Source organism: Lepidochelys kempii, chromosome 9 (genome assembly GCF_965140265.1).
Source record: "Lepidochelys kempii isolate rLepKem1 chromosome 9, rLepKem1.hap2, whole genome shotgun sequence".
Taxonomy (NCBI): domain Eukaryota; kingdom Metazoa; phylum Chordata; order Testudines; family Cheloniidae; genus Lepidochelys; species Lepidochelys kempii.
In genome coordinates this window covers 59,947,942-59,970,073 of record NC_133264.1, presented here as the reverse complement: position 1 = coordinate 59,970,073, position 22,132 = coordinate 59,947,942, and the positions used below count along the sequence as shown (strand labels likewise).

Here is a 22,132-nt window from a genome sequence, read left to right as displayed (position 1 = left end):
TGAGGGGGCCTTATAGGTAGCCTGGTAGGTCATGGGAACACTGAGCAACAAAAAATTAAGTGACGTCCCCATGGCCACACACTGCTGGGCACAGACAGAAACAGAACCAGTCTACTGATTCGTGGTACCCTGGTCTTACCACTAGATCACACTCCCTCTACAGAGAGAAGATGGGGAGATGAGGTGAGAAAGAAGAGGTAGAAATAATGAATGAGAAACAGGAAGCAGCAAAACAAAATTTGTTTGCAGATATGCAATGAATAACATGCTCTCAAGACATGCATAAATTAGGGCTGTGATTCTATCTGTGTGGTTTGGTGACAGTAACACACCATTCTGACTTTTCTCCCAAGGTTTGCCATGTCACCATAGCCTCACAATGGTATTCCAGCAGCTAGGTGTATGTTACCCCTTATATTCACTTTGGGAAGCTGCAAAAACACAGCTGACAGGAGCATACAGATTGCTGAAATGAACATTACCTCACCTCTAATCACCTAGCTAAATGGACTAGTTATAATCACCTCCTAACTACTGAAAGGATAATGTTGATTGATAATTATTCATTAGATGAAGTGCTGATTAAATGACTTGAGGAATCATGGGGGGATAACGGGAATTAAAGAAGGATGCGCTAATTATGTCCTTCTGGAAACGATAGAACATGTCAAACGCCAGGACATGGAGTGATAAAGGTGACACCGATAGGGAGCCCAGGACCACATGTCAGGTTTGGTTGCCCTTCACACTAATACAGGCTCTTTTCATTACGGTTTTCAAATTTTATTTCAACCCATTTGTAAGGGTGGACGTTAAATACAGCCCAGACATTACCGCCTGGCGCTAGCGAGCCCCAGGAAGGGGAAGCGAGGACTCTGTGCTCTCTGGCCAAGGGGTGGCAGGGTGCGTCGTGCTGTGAGACCAGAAGAGGGGACACAGCACCTACCTCCAGGAGCTTAAAATCGTGCAGACACACCTGGTGCCAGTACGAATTTGAGACTGTTTCTGATGCTCCCGGAGACCCTTGCTGAAAGGCCCGCACAAAGGAGTGTGCTGTGAGGATAGGGACAGGGCAGCAAGGAAGGGCTTACACAATTGAGGGTGAGCAAGGGACACAAAGGGAGCGGCAAGCCATGCTGGCTGTGCAGAGCAAAAACAGGAGCGAGAAGGGAGAACAGACACATGGGCCAGGGCAGAGCCGTGCCTGGCGCAGAGGGTCAGAAGCTGGGAGCTGCTGGATGGCTCTGAAGGGCCATCAGAGGAAGGTGACTTGAGCAGCAGCATTTGGGATGGGATAGGATGGGGTGGGATGGGGGGTGAGGTGAGGTGAAGAGCAGGGTGGCCAGGAGGAAGCATTTGCATTAGTGGAGGCGAGAGGTGGCCAAGCCATTTGGGACGGGTGGGGATCAGGGTTAGCGGTGGTGCAGGAGAGCCACAGCACATGGCACAGACAGTGCATGGAAGGAGACTAGGGTGACCAGACAGCATGTGTGAAAAACTGGGACAGGGGATATGGGGGGGAGGGTAAATAGGCACCTATATAAGACAAAGCCCCAAATATCGGGTCTGTCCCTATAAAAATCAGGACATCCGGTCACCCTAAAGGAGACATGACAGGACACTGAGACTGTGCACTGGGTGATGGGAGGACCAGAGAAGCTTGGAGGACGTTGAAGAAGTTTGAGCTCAGCATGCATCGGAGGTTTGAGTCTGCACAGGAGAGAAGGGGGAGATTGGGCTTGGCAACTGAAGAGGCCCTGAAAGCAGACAAAGAAGCACCGGAAAGGAGGAGACTGAAGACAGAGCCCAGAGAAGCCAACAGAGAGGGGAAGACAGAAGAGGAGCTCCAAGGAATAGCCAAGACTTAGAGCACAGGAGTAGGGAGAGATCAAGGGAGACAGCACCACGGCAGAGAAGAAGAGAGCCCATGGACCTGAGCAGGAGGAGGCCCTGGGAGGATATTTTCAGGGGAAGCTAGGATTGCAGAACAGTAGAAAATCAGGGCAGCAGCAGATGTCTTACTCAAGGAGCTGAAAGGCAAAGGGGAGGAGGCAGCAGCTGGAGAGCCAGATGGGGTCAAGGAATGGGACTTGGGGGCTATGTGAGCACATGGCTCAGAGAAGTCAGAAGTGAGTGGAGTCAGGGCATAGGAGCTGATAAGAAACATTTGGGGATCCAGGAGTGGGTGTCTGGCTGGAGGAGAGAAGAGGTGTTGCGGAAGCAGAATCAGAAAGCTCTTTGCATATGTTCTCTTGAAGAAATGGCCACGGTCCTGGGGAGAGAGGGAGGAGGAGAAGCAAGTTTGGCAGGCAAAGATAGAGAACTATGGGCTCAGGAGACAACCCGAGCAAGGCCTGGCTTCTGGCAGAGTTAAAAGCTGCAGTGCTAATCACGAATCACGCTGGAATAGCAACACTGCAAGCAAAGGAGCAGTGCAGTAGTTAGAGTGGGGCACAGAGAGGGGCAGAGCTGGGTCCTACACATACAGTCCCAGACCATCCCTTCCTAATAATACATGTGCAAAAGCTTCCAGCACCAGGAAGCAAGACAGAACCATCAGCAGCCAGGGAAACTCTCCAAGTAAAGCCAGAGCACATTTCTGGAGAAAAAACAAGCAGAGCAGACAAAGGCATCTTTGAGGGGAGCTAAAACAATGTCTTGGAGCACTCACTCCCCATCCATCATAATGTAAAGCACAGACCAGGAGAAATCAGGGCCAGTTTGCTAAATAAACTGAATTGTTTCTGGCTCCGTTTCCAGCATGCTCCTAAAGGACAGGATCTTGCAAGTTAAAAGTGAAGATGGAGAGTGAATTGCAGATTGGTGTGTCAGCATAGAGTACCAGAGGGCCCAGATTCTCATGCTGCAGCACTCAACTCCCTGGATAAACATTTCAGCTCCGGAGAAAGGTACCTGGGGCTTCCAGTATGTCAGACTCTGGATTCAATTTGCAAGGGCATAGGAAGATGGGAACACAAAGCGCCAGAGCTAAAACACACTAGTAAACAGAGTGGTTACTTTACAGTGTGCACGTTCTCTAAATGAGCTGTCAGTGTTTACATGTAAAGTTTAGGAGAGAGACAATGTGTATGAATGCTACTCCAGGGAATGTTATGCCGGAAGAATTCCAGAAACTTTAGAGTGCCAGCTTTAAGTATGTGTCAGATGTTTTCAGATAAATAAAATGCTTTTATGCAGACTGTGCCCATAAATCTCAGTAACAACTCGCAGTTTCTGGATTTCTTCTGCCACAGCATCTTAAACATCCTGTTGTCACCCTGGGCTGCATCAGAAACTTCAGCAACATAAGCCAGTTTGTAAGGCCATCGTTTCGCTAACACTCTGTGCTTCCGGAGGCTACAGCCCACTTTCTGGTGGGGGACATTTTTCTCGAAGTTGTTCCCACCTCTCCCCCAAAGCTCCACACTACTGCGCAGTGGGGTGTGCCATCAAACCACCATCCCGCCCCCGGCGACTGCATTCTATTGGGCATGAGGAAGGGAGGAAAGTGAGTCTTCTAAGATAGTGACAAATGTTTGCAAAGCCGAAGCCTGCACTATCCAGGCTAAGTGCCTTTCTAACACAAACATTGCAGCCTTAGGCTTGTGCCTGGGAACCAGACAGCGACTGTGAGGAGCCTGGGTCAAGCAGCAGCCATCTGCGTGAGATCTTAGGAGAGTCTACACAGCCACTGGGAGATGCAATGTAGACACACCCAAGCTAGCTTCGATCCAGCTAACCACAACAACACAGGCGGTGGGATGGGGTAGTCACCCGAGTACAACCCCACTGTGAACCCAAGGAACATACTCGGCCAGCTGGCCTGTGTCACTGCAACTACTGTGAGCGAGCAAGCTCTGGTTCAACTACGTGGGCTGGCCTGACTACAGTGGAGACATACCCTGTAATGCACCTCTATTGTGGGCCGGCCCAAAGCCTCTGAAACATTTTGGAGGGGCCACCAAATGTGCAGCACTGGCGGTAGGTTTCCGGCATGTGCCAAGGGGCAGCACAAGCCAGAATACTGCCGATAAGTCACTTTGGGGTGCACCATGCTGGAAACTATTATTCCATTAGTTACAATTTTTCCCTGCATCGCGCAGGAAATCCCTATTCTCTCCCCTTGAGCTCTCTGGGGGAAGAGACGTGGGTGCCTTTGGAACAATTATCTCTGTTACCTCAGCACTGCATTGGCGCTCTGGAGACTGGGATCCTCCCTTCACCCGCAGAGCAGGGGCAGTGCAGCCAAAACTGCTGCAAGCTTCTCCCATGCCGCTCTCCCTTCCCCCGGGCTCCTGTGGTCCAGCCCCGGCAGGTTGGAGTTCACTCTTCAGAGCCCGCACACCCCTTTGCCTCCATTGAAACTGCATACAAGATGGCCAATCAGTGCCAGCCACAGTGAAGTTTTCTGCGATGTGGGCACTGGGTTGTCACAGGGTGGCTTCCCCATGTGAATGAAGTAGATCCAGCTCCCCTGCTAGAATGGGTACTCCCTGTTTGGCCAATTAGGAGGGCAGGGCAGCACTTGGGGCCTATAAAGTGGGTCCCAGTGAGCCGGAGCAGACGGGTGCGCCAGGAAGGGCAGGTGAGAGCTGCCAGAGACCAGGGGAGACCTGGAAGCCAGCAGAAGGTGGTTCCTGGGAGAATGCTGAAGGCAAGAAAGCAGCAGTGGGGGTTGCCTGCTGACTAAGCCAGAGCCAAGCCCAGGGAGGGCTGAAGGGAGAAGTGCAGGGGCCCACCCACTGACATCTCCAAGGCTGGACTAACTACTTTCCTGGACCCAAAGGAACTATGACAGGGCTGAGGGAGTGAGGGATGCTCCTAGCAGAGAGGCTGTGGGATTGCCACAGGGAAGAGTGGGGCAGGACTCCAGCTGGAAAGGCAAAGGAGCTGGGGCATGGTGAGGGGCGCGGTGAGGGGTGCCAGGGCTGACTGAGAAGCTAGGGCTGCCTTTGATGTGTTGACTGGACTATGGTGTTGGGGCTTGTTGGGGTGGGGGGAGGGAGCACACGTGCTTTTGTTATAAATTTAACCCCACAAGGGCTACTGGCATTAAGAAAAACTAATTGGACTGTTTTGGGGACTCTGAATGGGGAAACTGAGGCAGGGCACAGCCAGTTGACAGAAGGAGTTCCTGGCAGGCAGCCCTATGACAAGGATCCAGCCACATCTCACTGGCATTGACTACACACCAGACAAGGACAATTTCTGGCCAAACACCTTGCCTCTATTTACCCAGTGGCATCTGCTGGCTGGCTTCATCCAGGAGCCTCAGCTCCAGGCCCATGAACCATCTAGCACCATTATAACCTATCAAGGAGTGGGGTTTCCAGCTGAGAGCTAAGTATGTTGGGTGACAAGACATTCGCTAATTAACTAGTTTTAGCTGGTTTGTTTTGTACCCTAAAGAAATTGTATTTGTATCCCCAAGTCATCTTAAGCCATTTATTCTGGCTATTCTAATCTGTCCCTGCGCAATACTGAACACAGCCCTGGTTGCTGCCATTGCCACATGGCAGAAGGGTCAGAGGAGGGGACCGGGCTCTTCCCCAGTGCACTGACCCTGGACCTCCATCATCGACGCCCCGTCTTTTGTACAGACAGAGGAGCAGCAGGTTTAGGCCCTGTGGTAGCTGTCTCTCCCCACCTGGTGATCCATCCCTGTGAAAAGCCATGAGATCCTTAAGGAGAACACCACTCCCCATGTGCTAAGCAAACATGGTGTCCACACCCCGCTGCAGGGTGTTGCGTGACACAGCAGCCCCCTCTGCAGCCTGCTCAGTGCACGGCAGGTGCTCCCGGCATTGGGCTCTGTAGGCTCCCGTTTTCGGGGTCCCATTAACACTCTCACACTGCAGGGAACAGATGATGCTTTTCTAGGCTGCAGAAATAATAGGTGTAAATACCCTCAGCCCCACAGTGAGAGAGAAGCCAGCAGTCCCTCGCTCAGCCCTAGGGGCTGTTAAATATGGGTACAAGAAATGCTGCTGGCCTCTCGCCAGCGATAAGCACCCAGATGCTTCCCTGCCTATCCTAGCTCTTGGGCTGCTTAGTGCCCAGCCTTCCCTGCACCGCCAGCTGCCAAGCTCTGCTCTCCAGCTGCCTGCTCACGGGCAACCTCTGGCTTCCTCCTGAGCCTGGGCCCCTCTGACCTGCTTGCGCTGTGGGGCGTATGGTGCCCTCCTCTGGCTGGATGTTAAGTTGCTGGGTAACAGTATCTGGTGCCTTCTGAATGGCCGGCCGGCGACTAACTAGGTTAATGCCAGCCCATCAGGACTCATCTTCACAGGGAAACTACCCGAGTTCGGACACATTCCCTAACACGCCCTCCAGTGCCTAACACTGCCTCAGCTCCTTGTGGTTAACTCTGCAGTGAACCCAGGGCCAGGCCACAGGACCGTAACCACAACGGACCAGCTCTACACAGAGAGAGGGTGTTTCAGATGCCCTCAGAGTCAGCCGAACTCTGATCCTACGACAGCCAATGGTACAGCTCAATGGGGGCAGGGTAGAGCCAGTGCCAATCCCTTCAAAACCATGACAGCCTGCATGTTTTGCCCGGTGCTAGCTAACGTGCATTCTAATGTAATGTAACTTAGCAGGCACACGAGGACCTCAAGTGTGCCCCTCCCCCCTGGGGAACACAGATGGGAACTCCCTAGGAGAGGCAAATAAATCAAGCAGGTTCACCAGAGCACCCACATCAGGCCATGACATCGTCAGCCCTATCTTAGCACCTGGACCCTTCCAGCAACAGAGCAGGTTAATAGCTTCATGCTAGCCTGCGGTAATGTCACAGCTTCACTCAGGGCCCCCGCTGCTCTCTGGACGGCACACGGCATTTCAGGTGCTTGAGCATAATTAAACAGCCTAATTTTAATCAGCCCAGTTACACAACCAGATTTACTGGGATTCCTTTGATATCTGTTCATGACACACATTTCATATGCTCCATGTCTCTTTGAAGAACACAGAAGCTAATTTAGTCCCTGGCATCTCTGACTTGCTGCTGCAGGAGGCTGCAGGAGGAGTGCATCTTTTTAGCATCTTTTCTGTTTACTCCCATGCAGCTTTTCTCCCAGTCTGCTTTTTTTATGCTGGTGCTGACACTTGCCATTATAATGCCCCTGCTTACTAACAGAAGCTAAGGCTTGGGGGGTTTGTTTGGTTTGGTTTGGTTTGGTTTGGTCGACTAACTCAACACTGGATTTAAATGAAATTTTCCAAGGCAATTACCCTTAATGTGATCCAGTTACTGTATCTGTAATATAAGAAATAAATAAATGACCCACTGATTAATGTCACTATTCAACATGAATTCTAGCAATAATAATAAATTGTATAGCCCCTTTCAGATGAGAATTTCAAGCCACTCTACAGATAGCAATCATTTTCACCCTGGCATCACAGATGGGGAAAGTAATACTTCCCCCCTTTTTATGATCTATTGGGCTTCGCCCGTCTGCTCTCAGATGCTGAGTCCTATCCTCAACCCTAGAACTCATGCTGACTTCAGGGGCATGTGTGCTCAGAGTGCCTTCAGCAGACTTTTTAATAGCTGTAAAATAAATACAACTTACTTGGAGGTTTTGGAGGAGACAGTGAGTTTTGCCATTAATTTGCATGGGTGAATATAAAAGTCCCAATCCACCGATGGGAGTTTTGCCTGAAAGAGGACCGCAAGATCAGGTCCAGAACACACACGATGCTGGGGAAGAGCATACAATAAGCACACCCTACACTCCAGGTTTTGAGCATGCTCCTTTGATATGCCTCAAGCAGAGCCTGGTTTTATTTCCCTTCAAGCACTTGGCAGCTGTTTACCAATCCCTACACCAGAAATGCAGCAGGTGGGGGAGAACGGACATCCGTTTATTAAACCTGGTTGCTTGCCATAGTATACTAAGCACGTTTTTCCCGCTGGCCATATCCTAGTTAGCGCAATTTTAAATAATAAATGTGGGTTTTATTGGGAAATACTCTCCAGCTCCCTTAAGTAACATTTGCTGCCTATTTGGAGCTTCTCTCAGCTCAGCGTCGGACTGAAACGTGACGGATAGTCACACTCCTGTCCCAGTTTAAACGGAGAACAGGGCGCAGACAGAAAGCCCCTAATGGCTTGAGACCAGGAGGCAGCCTCTGCCTTTGATCATGTGCGTGTTTTCCACACCCATAAATAATTACACAGGAAAGCGATAAGCAGCATGTTCTGTCACACTGCTCATCGCATCCAGCGGCAATGCTCCTGGGGAGAGGGCTCACACAGCCACTCACTTCGCAGTCATGCCACACACCATTGCTAGGGAGGAAGTAGTCTAGCTACAAAGCGGTCCTCCAGATTTCCTCACCACTGGGCTGAAAAACCAGATGCATCTGGAGTCTCTGCAAGCCTGCTTGAACATAGATCAGCGGTCTCAACCTTTCCCCTCGGGACTTGGCCATTATAATCATCCCTCTTCACCCCATGCCCTCCCTTATCAACAGAGGCCACCTACACACCGTAGCGTGCCTTGATCATATTACCAGATGTGACACTGGGATGGCGAGAAAGAGGCAGAGCCGCTCTGTGCAAAACCAGTACTAATGAGAAAGATGATCTTGTCACAAAAGGGGGCCTGCAAAGGGGAATATATTGGCCTTGTGCCCTTCTCTGATTCTTAAAGTAGTTTAAAACCCAAAAGGTTAGATACTCGGGCCCTGCCCACCCTAGGAAACATTGTGGCAATGGAAAACTGACAAAGTTACAGCAAGAGTCGGGTGATGGACAGCTGCGAAGAGAAAGGAAATGCAGCTCACCCCTACACTTGCTTCACTTGACTCATACAAAGAATCCCATTGGGGTCAGCAGCCTCATTCCACGCCTCCACCAGAGCACATGCGCCAGTCTGGATAGGATCAGAGCCGCAGCCTGCTCCAAACTGTCAGTTGTGTTCGCTGGGTCGCACCTCTGACTAGCAGCATTTGGAAGAAAGGACCCCCGTTGGACAGTCTGGACCCAGGCAGGCGAGGTGGGATTGCTCACAATGCACATCCCAGATCCCCAAGGAGTCCTCCAGCACAAGCAAGGAAGAGCTGGCTTTCGGAGGGATAGAAAAGCAATACACTGAACCCTTCACCCTCCCACATCACAGAGGAGCAAAGAAGGGCACAGCTCCTTGCCCACAGCCTGCACCCCCACAAGCTGTGAGGGACCAAGCCTTTGCTTCAGCTCCTCCTGCCCCCTTCCCAGCAGCAGCACTAGCCGCTGCTCCTTGCAGCATGCCCCAGAATCCCTAAGGGTGGGTGGGGCTGCAGGCCCCCAGGCTGGCGACAGAGGGGTCTGTGATCCCACATGGACCGCAGCCCCCACCCACTCCCTAGGGAGCTGTCACATCATTCACTGCCATGGTTTGGAACAGTTCCCAGGAGCGGGGGGATTTGTTAGTGAAGCAAGAGGCCGGCTGTGGACCATCCCCGCCCCGGTGACAGCGCTGCCTCCAATTCTGCAGAGGGGAAATAAAAATAGGGACGTGGGCTGCAATGCAGCAGCACGGTGCAAATGCCGTGCATTTCTGCAGCAGATTCCGAGGAGCTTGCAGCAGCTGTAGTGCAAGCAGATGACCTTTCTGATCACTTGGCCAAGTGTGTGCAGTCCCCACCGCGAGGCTGGTGCAGTGCTGGGGCCAGCGGGCCGGGATTGGACACAGACCATTTAAACACGAAAGGGGATGGGGGGGGGGAGATTGGAAAAATTAGTCACTGGAGACCTGCTGTATCCTGCCAGCTCACTTGGTTTTCTCCTCCCTGGAGGCAGCTCAACCTTGGGGGAGTTCATTTTAAATACCGGATGTAAAAAGGGTGGACATTTTAAAAAGATTCTGCTTTGACCAAGGTTGGGGGCTGCAAGGCAGCAGCAGAGACGGAGCACCGAGCCGAGCCCCTCAGCCACTCAGGGCTATAGGACCCGGGGGGGTGGGGTGGGGTGGGGGAGGAGACACAGGGTACTCAGCCGTACTCCTTCCTGAGGTCCTAAAGCGGAGCAGTGTGCAGCCTCCTCCCCAACACCTGCTACCCGAGGGGAGTTGAGAACTGGTCACTTCCTCATGCCTTTGGGCAAGCGAGCATCGCTGGATGCAGCAGCAGGACCCCAACCTGGTGCCCAAGGGAGCATGAGCCCCATATCCCGCTACCCTTCCCTGCTCTTGGAGGATCCCTGCACACATGCAAAACAGGACAAGATTGAGGCACTTACACATATCACGTAACACCACAAAAACCTGCAGCGCTCGAAGGCATGAGGCCAGGTTGGGGAAGAGGGCAAGGGAGAGGGACAGGGAGGGCTGCAGGGCCCCAGATCCATCCCTCCTCCCCCACGGTTGCAGGTAAAGCCAGTGGATCTGCCCTCATGCTCCTTCAAAGCCACCTGCCTACCCTCTTGACTCCTGAGGGGTCTCTAGGACAGCTGGCCACAGGAGCTGCCAGCCCAGGGCTCTCTGCCCCACCCCTCCCGCAGCACTGGGGGCAGCAAATGCACTAGAAGGAGACAGGCCAGAAAGGAGGAGGGAGAGAAGAGAGACAGCTGAGCAGGGGCAGGGTGCAAGCAGCACCTGTCTGGGGGTGGCTACAAGCCCTGCAGGAGGAAATCGGAGCTGGGAGACTCCTTCTCAGCTCCCAGCTCAGCGGTCACTCCCTGGTGTATTTCCTGAGAGAAGCCAGTACATCCAGCCATGCAGAATGAGCTCTCCTGTGCTCCCCAGCCAGCCCCTCACTCTTAGGGGCTCAGAGAGGGACCAAGAAGTGCACGGGCTGGGGGATCTTAAAGCCAACAAGTGAGATACATTTTACTGAAGCTGGCCAGGCCCCAGCCCCTCCTGCTCCATGTGCCAGTCCTGACACAGAGCAGGGAGGGTTTGCAGTGCTTAGAGCGTATTGCTTTCTTGGATAAAGTGTGCATAGGCTAAGGCCTTGTTCCGCTTCCTCCTCTTTAGCCGGAGAGGGACAGAAATACATTCTAGGCCGCTGGAGAAGGAGTTCCTTTTAACATTTGCTAACAGCCTCACTTGGGAAAACAGGAAGCTGGTATCTGATTCAAGGGCTGAGACATTCCATTCCCAAGGTCTGTCCAGCCAGGGGAACTTTGCTTTGCCATGAGGATGCTTCACTGCCCAGCAGTGGTGTTAGCACAAAGCACAGTATGGGTATTTCAGCTACACACAAGTGTTCAAATTTTTCCCTGAATAACCAGTCTTCACCGGTGTTCTTGGGACCGCAAGTTCCAACCCAGTGCTGTCACTACATGCACAAGACACAGCAACCGAGTAAACAACACGAACAGAAGGCCCAATAAGGTCAGTCGCTTCCTTCCCTACTGTGTATTCTGCTCATTAATCAGTGCAACTAACAGAGTTACTCATTTATAATAGATGACACTAAACCAGAGTTCTCATTAAGCCGTAACGTACAACTGTTCTCTGGGAAAAAATAATAAAAAGCAGCCAACTTTACACCAGTGGCTGTGAAGCAGAGTGCTTTACAAAGCCGGCGGAGGGCAGGGAACACAGTCCCCAGCATCTGAGCTCCAGGACTGATCAGAATATGGGTGACTTCAAACCCAAGCAAAGGTGTTCTCTCTGGCCAAGAGGGTTCCTAGGGCTAGGCACGCAGTTGTGTTCTTGGCAGGTACACACATAGCAGCGAAAGCTCTAAGGAGACTGAAAGCCAAAGCAGCGCTGCTGACAATCATTCCCACTCAGCTGGCTGCTAGGGACCTAGCAAGCAAAATAAGCAGCGATGGTCCTGAATCTCAGCTTGGGAGCCCAACCAAACCCCAGATCCACACACGCCTCAACATGGAAATCTGAAATCCAGATCCAAACCAACCCAGTTTGTTTTGGTTTTTTTTTGTTTGTTTGTTTTTTTTAGGGGGGAAACCAGGTTTTAAATATCACAGAAGAAGACTGCAGCTGCTAACTGGCCTTCAGGCTTGCCATTTGGGACCATTTAAGCCATGAGTTCAGTGGCAACAGTACATAGCAGTTCAATATGCAGATCTAAGCCCGTACCACAGAATTACATGAGCAGAACTCAGCCTTAAATGCCTTCTGTCCCAAAGAGTCCCTTTATTCCTTGCCTTTGTGCTATTCCTTGCAATATTGCACTGGCTTATCCCACTAGAGCAGACGGACCCCTAACGGAGAGGGTACAGTCACTTTTTTTTTTTTTTTTTAAAGAATGGTTTCAAGTGCTTGACTGGGGACACCCACATTTCTAGAGGGGCTGGTCACCCATCATCCTTGGCTTTACTTGGAACTGAAAACCAAGGCATTTAAACTTAGCAGCCATGAGCCCCTTTTGAAAGCGCTGCCCCTGGGAAATGCACCGTTGGGACAATTCTCATCACCTCTGCCCGAGACTTGCCAGGTTAAACAGGACACAGTCACCTCAGAACTGATTGGGGAACACCCAACAGGGGGCAGAAACATCAACTAAAACAAACCTAAAAATCAGGCCAACCTTTAAGGGTAAAAATATAAACATTTGGAAAGTGATTCAACCCTGAACAGAGGGTGATTTAAAATAACAGTATTTTTTTTGAATAGTCAGAAGCCAATCACGTGCATGCTCAGAAACTGTACCTCCCTCGTCTTCACTCACACGTATGTCTGTCTGCACACATAACAGTTAGCAGTCACTTTACGTCTTGTGCCTCTGTCAGGGATGCTGTCGGCTCCCATTATTACTGCAAGTGATCTATTTCAGTGGATGGAATTTATCAGCAGCAGCTTCAGAAGAGCAATGCTGACAAACCAGGCAGGGTACATACAGGGTGCACACGGCTTTCCCTTGGCGCTTGGCGCTGCTGATTTAACTGGGAATTGGTCCTGCTTCGAGCAGGGGGTTGGACTAGATGACCTTCTGGGGTCCCTTCCAACCCTGATATTCTATGATTCTATGCAAAAGGCTCCTCCGGGCACAGGCCGGTCTGTAATTGTTTGTAAACATCAGGCACACCCAGGGCTCTGGGAGCAACAACCACCACCTAACTCCATGCAACGGACCTTTGCCAAAGGTACTTCCTCCTTCTGGATCTTTGCCCTGCTTGCTCTTTTTCCTGTAGCTTCATTGTACACCCAGTTCGAGTCACTTGTGTGTTTTGTTCTATTGCATCAAGGCAAGTTGTTACTTTTCTTCATTTCTGAGTGGTGTTTATTATTTATTCATTAAAAGGAAAAGGAAAAGCAAAGGGAAAGCAACACAAGCAGATTCCTAACAAGTTACAGGCGGCAGTGACAGGCACAGCAAAAAGCTGCCTGTAGGAAATACAGGCAGCTCACCACTGCCATCCTCAAATTTGTCTGTCATCATCTACATCAGGTGACATTCTCGCCTCCCCACTCCTGAGCGGGACATCAGTGCTATCTATAGACAGGGGTACCTGGCTTATTTTAAAGTAGTGAGAAGGAAGGGGGTATTAATATTATTCATAGGATAAAGGAGCCGCTCAAACCTGTACCCAACATGTCTCAGTCCCCAATATAAGCAATTGGCACTGCACTCCAAATTCCCAGCATGCTGCCCATCACTGACCTTTCTGTTCATAGGTAACAACACCACACTAGCTAGAAACACACTGCAACTGTGCCTTGCTGAGCTGTAGTGGTTACAGGCTACCAGTCTGGCTAACCTGTGGCAGCTCCTTGGATGGGGACATTCTAGTTTGAATCATTGTCCAACAATGACTGAATCAAGGATTCAGAATTCATTTTCCATGGGGAGGAGGTGTCACACCCACAATCACAGGCAGTGCTTAACCCATCAACACACTCAGACTTGAGAGAATTGAGAGACACCAAGACATATCCCAAATTCCCCCACCCCATTTGACAGAGCTGCCATTAAGCACCTGAACCACTGCAGCTGCATGTAGAAATATATGTATTATAGTCATAAACTACACAGGTGATGCACATTGCGCTTCCAAAAGCTATGAGTAAGACTTGAAAACTAGGAATTAAAATAGTGCTACTCAGACACACTGTCTACCTTGTCGTAATATGCTACATTTCAAAGCCAGTGATCACGGTCAGTAAAAGCAGAAAGTCAATAAAAAACAATAGCAAAACATTCTTTCAAATACCAGCCACTCTCTCAGACCTCACTGCTCAGAACTGGCAAATTAGCATTATTACTGTCTTTATGTGTGCAGTTCCCTCGCTCTGCCTTTGATTTCAGAGGAGAGCTGTTTAAATAACAAGAAACCCATTATCTCTTAACTCCCTTTTAACTAAACTTTATGGCCACTAAAGCTGTATAGCACTGTTAGCAACAAGATCCGACTGGAGCAAGCCCACAGCATTTGCAGCCTGCTGACCAGAAGAGAAGCTTGAAACTGAAACAGGATCATTGAACATTTAATCTCTAGGCTTAAAGCGGGAAAGGCCACTACCCAGCCTGCAAAGTCAGACGGGAGAGAGACTATTTATTAATTATTATGTATTAATTCAGGAGCATGTACCAGCCTGGGGGGTAAGTAGCAGAGCCCAGCAAGTGACAAGATCGGAAAAGCTACTAGTAAAAAAAAAAAAATTCACTGATTGAACTGCAACTGTTCAGAGCCAGCAAGGAGACCTGGAAAGGAAATGGGGGGGGGGGGTCCTTCCTTCAGCTGGTATTAGCCAGAGTTAAGGATGGACTCAAGGCACCTAACTTCCTGCTCTGGAAGGGAACAAGTTGCAAAGCACTGGCAGCGCTAACTAATCTATCTGCCCTACTAGGGCAGACACACTTGGCAGTTAAAAAAGCCTTGCTTTGTAGGAAACAAGAAGGGGAAAGGGGGAGGACTGTGACCATCATCTCTGACCTGCTAATTCTGCCCATGCTGGGGGAGCCGTGCCCTGCACAGTGGATTTGCTCTCCCCCCCGCCACCCTTCAATGCCAGGACCAGGCCAGGGCTGGCAGTAGGAAGCGCACTCCTACCCCAAACTGCAAGGACGCTGCCCTGCCAGGAACAGGGATCGGGTTTCGCGTCAACTCCCTCACAACAAGCTGCTGTTTGCGCCACTTGCTCGCCCTCTGCCAAGCAAACAAGCCAGGCCCTGGGCTAAGAGCTCCCCTGAGAAGCCAGTTTGGGGGGGGGGGGAGGGGTGCTACGCACACGCGCCTCTTCCAACACCAAACGACCTCCTTCCCCCTGGAGCCAAACACCATTAACCCCTTCCCTTCCCACCAGCGGCGCGCGGCGAGCACCAAGTTCCACCCCAGCCCGCCCAGAGAGCAGCAGGGACACGGACCTGCCCGGCCAGCCTCCGCCGCCCACCCCCCAGCGCTCCCCGCCACGGGTCCGTGCGCGGACGGGCGGGCTCGGGCTCCCACCTACCAGCGGGTTCCGGCAGCCGCCTCGCCGCTGCCCGCTCATCTTGGAGGCGCAGGAGACACAGCGCCGGCCGGGGAGCGAGCGGCGGCGAGCGGGGAGGCAGGGCAGAGTCGCGCCGCGCCGCCTCCCGCCCCGCCTCCGCAGCTCCGCTCCCCACAGGTAAGGGCGCACAGAGCCGCCCCAAGCGCAAGCCGCCGGCGGGAGGTTCCCGGCAAAGGCAGCCCGCTCCTGCCGGCTCTGAGCTGCCCCCGACTCCAGCCCCAGAGCCAGGTCTTCCCATGCCCAGCAGCCTTCCCCAGGGTGGAGAGCGGCGCCCCGCCCGGGGCAAATGACAGAGCCCACCCCCACGCTGCTCTCGGCCTGGGGCACGGAGACAGCCGGTCCCTGCCCGCTCCCAGCGTCGGGAGCTGGGGTCTTCAAGCCTCAGCAAGCTGAAGCCAGTCTGACACTCCCCCCACCCATGTGCGGTGAAAGGCCGAGAGCTGGGATTCACCCCCGCCGGCTCTTCCAGCGCCCCCACTTTAGCAGAGGCTGGTGTAGCTCTTCTGTAATCTCCTGCCTCTCCTTTCCCCCAGCTTTGGAGAGCATCCCTATCCGTAACTAAGATAACCTTTAATCTAGCATCATTGGCAGCAGAGTATAGTGCCTATGGAAAGTAGTGGACTTTCCTCAGAGCTATTGTTTCAGGCTCTCTGCAAACTCAGGAAGCTGTTGCTGCATCATTTACAACAAGCCATTTACAACTATAGCAGCCAGACACTGACTTTCAAAAAATGAAGTCTGAGATGGAGGAGAACAAGAAGAGTGCTGCCTCTACTCTGGGCAGGCTCACATACACCCCCACCCCAATCCTTCACACTTGTGCTTTGACAGTGCTCATACAGCATATGACAACAATTAAGTAGTTTGGAATTTGAGCCCTTCCAAACCACTGCAATTATTAATGGTTTTGCTCCATGCGTTTGGGTTTCATAGATATAGCAGGAGGGCCAATCCAGCAAGCTGATCCATCCAGCTAAACCCTTGAGCCTATGCAGAGCTCCACTGGCCAGGATCTTCCTCTGTGGATCAGTTTACAGAATTGGGGCCAGTTTTTAGCAATCTAGCTTGTATTGTACCCTGCAGGACAGAAAGGAATGTGAATGGGCCACTAATAAAGAACATTTCTTCCCTGTTCACAGGAAAGTAAAGATTACAAAAGGTAGTCACTCTGTGTCAGGCCAAAGCCTTAAATGAGATCCATGGAGTGTTTTATTATTCATTATTACAGTGGAGGAGATACTTTAAGTTGAGATTCAATTTCTTTGCAGAAACACTTTTAATGTGTTTGCTTTTCCATTGGCAGATACAGCTGAGAAATAATGAGATTTTTTTTAATCTAGTTCAGAAAAGTGTGGAAGGGTGGTACATTTAATGTATTAAAGAGACTTGGATAAGTTTGAATTGTTATTTATAAAAGGTGTGCCTATATACAGTAGTAGCAGCAAAAAGAAAGCAAGAAAGGGGGAAATTAATCCCAGAAACATAATGATTCTCCCATAATATAGGTACACACTGAATAGGTTATTTATAATTTTAACTTGCTGGGAAGGTATCTGCCTCTTTAAGGATAAAGATGCAAAGAAATACCTCCAGGCCATTGCTTCCTTGTTTATTTCAGCAGGTCACAACCCCAAGTGGGATCACTCCCTCAGCGGATTGGGTCTTGACAATCCTAAGTGTGTGGAGGATGCCATTTTACAATCTTGCACGTCATAGGGTGCACCACTTACCAACAGACTGGCGCCTCCTCCTAGTACTCTGGGGATTAGCTCAAGGCCAACACCCTGTCCCCTTTGCAGTTTGCACACCGTTATGCTATCTGCCTGCAGCTCCTCCAGCAGCCTGAGGAACTGCAATGTACAACTTATGACTCAGCCCTCCAGCCATGTCACTGTTCGTGTTCCCCCTCAACAGTCCTCTTGCTCACTACCTTGGTGCTACTTGCCCAGTGGCTAGTAGGGGCACCCAGGCCTCCCCTCTACTCTGGGTTCCAGCTCAGGGACCCTCACTTCAGCAGTCTGGGCCTTCTCTCTCTGACCTTGTTACTCTACCTAGGCTGCTTCGTGCTACTGCTTCCCTTTTTCTTCCTGCGCCTGCCAGTTCCCCACAGCCTCTTCCCAGGGAGTGACTACAGCCCCTACTCTCTCCTCCCAGAGGATCTACCTTTTCCCAGCCACCCCTTCTCCTTTCAGCTCCTGGGTTTTATAGGCCCCACCTTTTCCTGCCCAGCTGAGCCTCTTTAATCAGCTGCCTAATGGGTTAATCGGCCCATCTGGCCTGCATTCAACCCTGCACCCCATCCCATTGCATGGATGGTAAGTGCAAGGTCACAGTGCAGGGAGGATGACATTTGAAAATGGCACCTTCCATTCTGTTGGGGGTCACAGGAAACAATACCTCTGAAAATGGGGTCATGCAGGGGAAAAAGTTGGGAACCACTGGGTGACCTGTTTTTCAAATGGGAAGAAGGGATTGTTGTAGGAAGGAGACTTCGAATGCAGAGACGTGGGTTCTGGTCCCAGCTCTGCTCTTAGCTCACTGTGGTTATGTCTGCACTGCCAAAAGAGGTGGAGTTTTTAAACACATGTTAGTTACCCTGCTGGAAAATTCATGTTGTGACAAGGCACCTGCAGTGTATCCCTGCCCATAGTTGACCTCTCCTAATTTATCTTGTGTCTCCACTAGGATTTTGTAGCATGATTGTTAATGCATGTCAGTCATCTTGCGGCAAAACCACACCTTTCTCGGCAGTGCAAATAAAGCGTGTATTACCTGGGGTCACTAACTGAGAACTGCTCTGGGCCTGCATCTTATGTGAAGTGGGGATGAAGCACAGCCAGCTCGGAATGGTAGGGCCAGATTCTCATCTTGTTTACACTAGTGCAAGTTGCACATCATGGTGTGGAATTCAGTGGTATTGCGCTGGAATCCCAGTGCAAGGGGGATGAGAATCAGGCCCAGTGCTCGGGGCCCATTTTGTTCTGAACAGGTGTAAATGATCACACAAGGTGCCAGGCAGTGGCCAGGCCGCCTGTGTCTTTGTTTGCCTATCTCAGCCTGAGTTGTGTGAATGCACGGCAAGGTTTGGGTTACTGGGGAGGCAGGAGACGGGAGGATGCAAGACAAGGCATGGTCTAAACATTAACGCAAAGCACTGTGCGGGGAAGAAAAGTCCTTGTGATCATAGCAGTAGCAGTGCGGCAGAGCAGGTGCTCAGGCCAGTGCCCTAGACCTGGGCGTGGGTCTGGCACAAAAGACAGGCCATATTGACAAATGATGACAAGGAAATTACAAAAATGGCCACAGCCTCTGAGATAGACCCTGCCCTGCAGGCTTCTAAGCAAGGCTTCTGAAAGGGAGCTTCCTTTACTGCCATGTTCAGAATCACTACATCTAAGAGGAGTCTGGTATCCTGGCCTGGTCCCAAACTCAGAAAGCCAGAGCCTCATATCTCTCCTTCTCTTGTGAGGGAACGATTACAAGACACCACTCTTCGTAAAGCAAAGGGCACTGATGTGAAATAGAGCCCTGGCAGCGGGTAGCGTGTGTAGCAGCCAGGCACACAGCATCCTGGTCTCCCAGCTAAGCTCCAGCACACACACGGCACCTCAGTCATTGAGGAAGGTAAACAAGCCGACAGGTACTCAGTGCGGAGGAGGGGAGCTGAAATAGCAACTCAGGCTTGAGCATGATGAGGAGGAAAATGAGTGTCAGTGGTTCTCACTCCTCCCCCTATCTGTGTTCATCTTTCAGAAATCTGCTGGCAGCCACACAATTACCAATCCAGGGCCAGTGACAGATGTGCACAGTGTGCCTCTGCCCCTGCTGGGGAGCCATCTGCCAAGCATGTCAGCTCTTCTAATACCTATGGGTTGTGATCCATTAGGCTGGAACTACACAGAACAGTTAAGATCAATATGATTTGTTTTGCATCGTCCTGGCTTTCCTTTGATGTTCTCCCTTTCTGTGCTTTCTAAAGTGGGAGGATTTGTGCTGCCCCAGTTTGTTAATTTCTCCATGGTCTTTCATTAAGCACTTCCCAGACCTAGAAATGCAGTCGGTGGATTTCTCTTTAGATGCCAGCTTGCTCACCTGACAGATTTTACTAAGCTCCTGTGACTCTGAATTAAAAGAGGCATTTTCAGTTCACAAGCAATTTTCCTAAGAGATTGACAAGTAGAGAGCACCCTGTCATCAAAATGCATCCTCTGTCTAAGAAGTTCTTCTAAGCTTAGTTGAATAAATGCAGCATTTAGGGCTGGAAATGCCATAGGTGATGTTTGGCAAATGTTTACAAATAGCTGTTTGTTCACTCTTTTTTTAAATACAGAAAAGCAGATGGCTAAATAAGGGGTGAATTTTGCAATACAGCACTAACCCAGCACAGCTCTGTGCACTAATGTGCTAACTCTTAAAATGAATCACATGCATTCTGAAATCCTACAAGCCTGATTTGCAGAGGCAAGGGAGTCCTGGATCAGCCACTGAAGTACTTTGGGAGTTGTGAGTGCTCAGAACAAATAATATTCTACACAAGACTTCTGCGAGCTGGGAGGTAAGTGTTATCATCCACACTGTACCGAGGGAGACCTGGGGCAGATAAGGGACACACCTTGCCCAAGGTCACCTACTGAATCAATAACACTGCCACGATTAGAACTCAGGACTTCCTGATTCCTGAGCTTAGTCTTATTCCTTTATATACAGCATGGTCAGGATCAGCCACTTTGCTTAAATCTTGAACGCCTGTGTCTGTTTCTTTCCCAGCTACCAGTGTTTTATTATTTTCCCAGTGTTTTATTTCTGGAGATAGTGGCGGGGGTCATGGACGCACTTAGATTCCCATAAAGGAATCTAATTTTCCAGCATTGAGCAATTACTCCAGTTTGGATGACTCAGCTTTTCCAGGTTTCCCTAGCACCTCCTTCATTTTGAAACCAAAGGCATGCATTTTTTTACCCCTCAAATGCGCACGGAACAGCAGCTTCTAGTTCACAAATGGAGTGGGGGTACTTATGCTGATCCTTGGAATTTTTGAGTCTAAACAAAAAGAAAAGGAGGACTTGTGGCACCTTAGAGACTAACCAATTTATTTGAGCATAAGCTTTCATGAGCTACAGCTCACTTCATCGGATGATGAAAAAATGGGTGTTTTTATCACTACAAAAGGTTCTCTCCCCCCACCCCACTCTCCTGCTGGTAAGAGGGGGAGAGAAACCTTTTGTAGTGATAAAAACACCCATTTTTTCGTCATCCAATGAAGTGAGCTGTAGCTCATGAAAGCTTATGCTCAAATAAATTGGTTAGTCTCTAAGGTGCCACAAGTCCTCCTTTTCTTTTTGCGAATACAGACCAACACGGCTGTTGCTCTGAAATGAGTCTAAACAGAATCTCAGTTGGCCCCTGTGATGAGCAATCCAAAGGCCTCTCCAAGCTACCTTGACACAAGCACTTCAGCTTCTTTTTCATTTAGCACAAATTCTGTTCATCTCTGCAAGGCATCGATCCTGAGCGTCATGCTCTTCATCAGTGCCAACCTGTGCTTTATTGTTTAGCTCTCTCAGATAGGAGTATCAGCAGCCAGGCTAAAGCATCTCTTTAGTATTTGACTTCTCTCATCCAATGAGAGTTTATTGTCTTCTAGAACACATTGTGTGCTCTAGTCTGTGCACATAAGCCATCTCTGCAGTGTTTCTCAAAGAGTCACTTCACTCTGCACTTAGCCCACTCACTCTTAAGAGAAGGAAAATGAGCAGATGTCTTGAGGTTGAAGCTACTGGAAAACAATTTTATCTGAAGTACATCTGTGAGTTCAGCTTGGACATCCAGCAGTGGAATCCTGGCCCCATTGAAGTCAATGGCAAAACTTCCATAGACTTTAGCAGATCAGGATTTCATGCCCAGTCACTTGGCTATGGGTTGTCTGGTTCCCCTATGGCTGGTCTGCCCAGGTCTGAGCTTGGACATTTTGAGCAGTCCCCTTCCCCATCCCTCAAGTCTTTTCTCATCTCCAGATGGCTATTTGGATTGTGTCCTTCCTGCACCCAGTCTTCTGAAGCCAATGCAATGGCGCTCCAAGTAGGGGAGACAGATTCTTTCTAAAAGTAAGGCCGGGGGGGAGCACAAGGCCTTACCCCTCCATGGCCACACTGCTGCTCCTCCTCTTCCCTCCAAGCCCCACCCCTGGGAAAGCCAGAAGGGGGATCCTGGCTGAGGAACCCAGGCCCCTCCACCTCTCCAGGGGCCCAAGAGCAGACCCCTGCCTGTGTCCCCACCCCACAGAGCAGGAGGAGGGTCCATGGCTCCCCACAGCTGCCTACATGTCTGTTACTACAACCCAGCTCTGGCTTCTGGCCAGGCAGTGAGGCTGAAGAGCTGCAGCCCCGGATGGTAAGAACCATCCGGGTCAGCTATGGAGAGATGCAAACCCTCCATCTGCCCTGTGCTTGGAACTCTTCCCCCCCCCCCCCCCCGCCCACAGGCAGGTGGCGGGTCTGGCTGCTTGGGCTCCCCAGGCCACTCTTACCCAGGCCAGACTTCAGCTTCCGCCCTGGCCAGGGGCAAGGCCTCAGGGGGAAGAGGAAGGGCAGAGGGCCAGGCCTGTGGTGAAAAGTGGATGGGCCAGGCCTACTCACTTTCAAGTGGGAGGGCCTTGGCCCCCTCTTTTCTGGTTCCCCTGGCTTCAAGCATGCCTAGTCAGAGAAGTGGGAAACTTGTTACTGCTCCCTAGTGCCCAA

General features: G+C 50.8%; 1 protein-coding gene across 5 annotated transcripts in view; it reads right to left on the bottom strand.

The window, feature by feature from the left end:
- The window catches only part of MID2 (midline 2), a 343,120-nt gene extending 327,567 nt beyond the window's left edge, over window positions 1-15,553 (bottom strand). For all 5 annotated transcript variants that reach the window (XM_073360610.1, XM_073360616.1, XM_073360615.1 and 2 more), the window contains exon 1: window positions 15,357-15,553. The gene's annotated coding sequence lies outside the window, so the exon portion shown is untranslated. The remainder of the gene's footprint in view (window positions 1-15,356) is intronic.
- Between the last annotated feature and the right edge of the window lie 6,579 nt (window positions 15,554-22,132).